We start from the raw sequence: 3,515 nt of genomic DNA on the forward strand, positions 1-3,515 counted from the left end.
TTCTTTTAGACCAGGTTTTACAATGCAGCCCAGTTTGGCCTAAAACTTGGAATCCTTCAACTTCCCAAGTGTTAGGATTACAGTTGGCTTTTGCATTTCTCAGATCAGCTAGAATTAACACAACCATTCCTAACTTTCTTTCTCAAATCGAAAGTAAATCTATTCTTAATATACTTGACGGAGTACCAAGTCTTGGGTGAAGCAACGCCTACCTGTCTCCCTACCTCCCTCTTCTCTCCTTGCTTCCCTGTCTTCCTTCCTTTATAAACGATGGTAGCTGCTGTAACCAGCATCTGCACAGGCATAGTAGGGAACAGGAAAGACATTTCTTGCATCTATATTTTAAATAAGCAACTGCTTAAGACAAGAATGAAGAGCACAGTTCTAAAAGGAGGACTGACTTCCTTCAAAAGGAGGACTGACTTCCCACTGGGAAGGAGCCAGCTGGCTAGCAAGAAGGGGAAAAGGAACTGAGCATGCCCATACACTCTCTTGCTCCCCTTCCCTTCTCCTCATCAGCCTTGTCTCATCCAGGACTCTGCTATCCTTTACCTCAGAAGGCAACCTGGTCTTCAAGTCCCAAGGATGCTAAGTGTGGTGTGCTTCTGGGAAGTGTGGGAACCATGGGAGTATGTGGGAAATAAGGCAACACACTTATTTTTACAGGATCAGAGAAAACTTTCCCAAGGAAAAAGTATTTCACCTAAGATCAAAAAACAAAATCACACAGGTAACAACAAGGTGGAAATGGAGGATTTGGGGAGGACAGGAAGAGAATACTGAGTTAGAGGCACTTCCAAAGGCTAGAAGTAGAAAGAGACTGGCCAGCTGACATTGCAGGCATCTTCCTGGCCCCCGACCTGGTGTTACAGAGAGGCATAGCTCAATCTGAGATGGAAGCGATGTTTATGCCCTCCTTCATTCATTCCTTCATTCAGTGGTAGACACGAGATGAGGGAGCATGATGCTGAGTTAGATGTGGTCCTTGCTCTATCATTTCCCAGGGGTGCAGAGACATAAGTTTGTTCACAAAACTTTACAGGTGCTTTGCTAAAAGGCAAGGAGTTAGGATTTAAAGGTAGTAAAGAGAGATGTCACAAAAGGGCAACATTTGAGTTGAGTCCTGTCAAGCAAGTGTTTTCACAAAGGCATTTTACTGTCCATCTTTGATGTCTGCCCTCTCCAACCTTTCTTCTTTACAGACCTGGTGACCACATGATGCAGTGCTCTCTTGCCATAATTTCTCCCCTAGTCTAGCCAGGGTGATATCACTTTGCCTCCTGCAAAGCAGGATAAAATTCCCAGGCAAATCAGAAATGTAAGGAGATCTGTTTAAGAAAAAATGAATTAGTCTCAACATAACGAAAGAGTTACAACTTTGTGAGAACTATGTAGAGTGGTTTATGTCTCTGAGCTGTCCCAGAGGTTAAACATAAGGAAAGACTGCGTCTTAAAAAGGATGCTTGATAGGGACTGGAGAGATGGCTCAGTGGCTAAGAACACTGACTGTTCTTGCAGAAGACTCAGGTTCGAATCCCAGCAACTGCCCATAACTCCAGTTCCAGGGGATCCGACAACCTCTTCTGTCCTCTGAAGGCATTGCACAACATGGGTACACTTACATGCATGTAGTCATAACACTGATACACATAAAAATATGTTTAAAAAGGATATTTGATGGATATGATTTTAAATGAACAGTGGGTACAGTGTTTATGTGTGGAGTCTGTGTTCAGGGGTCTAGCTTTCTAGGTTTCTGAACTAAGCATGTACATTTAAATGCAACTACATTTCCACCACACTGAAGGTAAAAGTGTGCTGTGGGTGGTGATATGTGCCTGTACCTCCCAGCAACTGGAAAGCTGGAACAAGAAGACTGAGAGTTTGAGGCTAGCCTAGGCTACATAGCAAGACTGTGTCTCAAAATAAATAAATAAAGATAAAATAACATAAACAGAAAAGAGAAGAATTAAGTTAGGAGAGCATCTCAAACCAGCGAGATGCCAAACAAAACAAGAAAACAGTCATCGGAAAAGAAAAAAATAGCACCACTAACAATGCACTAGAAAGTAAGGAATATTAGACACAACACATTCAAGACACTGCCAGTAGGAAAATGCTTGTAAGGGCCTGGCTCTGAGGTACAGCCCTTGTCTAGCATGGGTAAAGCATTGGGGTTCCTGGGTTCAGTTCCCAGCAACTGGGGGCCGGGGGGCCCAACGACTTGTAAGAGGTTCCCTTCCAGAAAGCAGGAAAGTTCTGCCGTGGCATGTCCCAGGTCCCTCAGGACAGAGATGAGCCCTTAATAAAGTGGGAAGTGAAAGGTGACACAAGATATGGGGAGACCAATTCGCTCCAGCCCAGTTGTTTCATTGTAAACTTCGGGTCACACAGGGTTAAGGAGGGGAGATGGAAAGCAGGAAGTATTCTAATGAGAATTCAATTAATTCGAGGAATCTCAGAAACCAGGTGTGAACTCTGCCGGATATTAAAAGATCCCTGAGAGAAGACTCAGGGTCTTGTAGCAAGTCAGATCAATTTTCAGGAGCCTGCAAATTGGCAGCTGCCCGGTGTGGCCCCAGCCTTTCCGTACAGAGTGGAATAACTTCCATTCTTTCTCTGGGAGCCAGTGTGACTGAAGACCCCTAACCAAGCTAAGATATTGAGGTACCCACGCAGCCACGGGCTCGCGGTGTGGGTCCCCTGCTGTCCCAGGAAGCTGGACCGGCACCTGTTACCCCTGTTACCCTCCGAGGAGGAAATATTTCCAGCTGGTGGTGGGGCTCATGATGAGGGCAGTTTCCTGTGGGTGTTGCACTGGCGATGATAAAAATGACGCATGACAAATCTGACGCTGGGGCCGAGAGCAGCAGGGGCTTAATACCCAAGGGGCAAAGGCTGACACCACCACCCGGGAACAATGTCCTGCCAAAGAAGAGAAGTGTTGAGTGGGGACCCCGCAGGGGCCACTCCGAGGGCCTTAAAGGACTTTATGTCCGCATGATTAGCCAGGATGAAGGGGGCAGCTGCAAACTTTAATTTCCTGATGACACAAAAGAACCATGAACAATATATAGATAGGATTTGAATTTGTAATAAGCAGTGGCCTAATCCACAGCACAGGATAGTCAGTGTAGGAAAAAAAAAAAGCTCATGAAGTTCCGAGGTCCCCATTCAGACCTACTCTTTGCTGAAATTTTTACTTAAGCAATTTGTCTTAGACAACTACTAGGTTGGCTGTGGGAAAGAAGGGACACATTTTGGCTGTGGGAGGCTAAATCCCTCTTCTAGCAAGAAGACACACCAGCATTTGTATGCACCTGGCTGGGAGAATGTTCTGGAAGAAAGGCATGACCGCATCAATCCCCTAAGACTATTCTGCCAGACACCAGCCTTCTTTTATTGAACTCTTAATCTTGAGTCAGAGGAGACTTAAAAAAATATGCTTTCCTCATTTTGAACAGATAAAGATGTAAAGTATTTTTGTTTTGTTTTGTTTTCCAGTTGGAGTTGGA

The sequence above is a fragment of the Nannospalax galili genome, unplaced genomic scaffold (assembly GCF_000622305.1).
Source record: "Nannospalax galili isolate Female #2095 unplaced genomic scaffold, S.galili_v1.0 scaffold162, whole genome shotgun sequence".
NCBI classification, from domain to species: Eukaryota; Metazoa; Chordata; class Mammalia; order Rodentia; family Spalacidae; genus Nannospalax; species Nannospalax galili.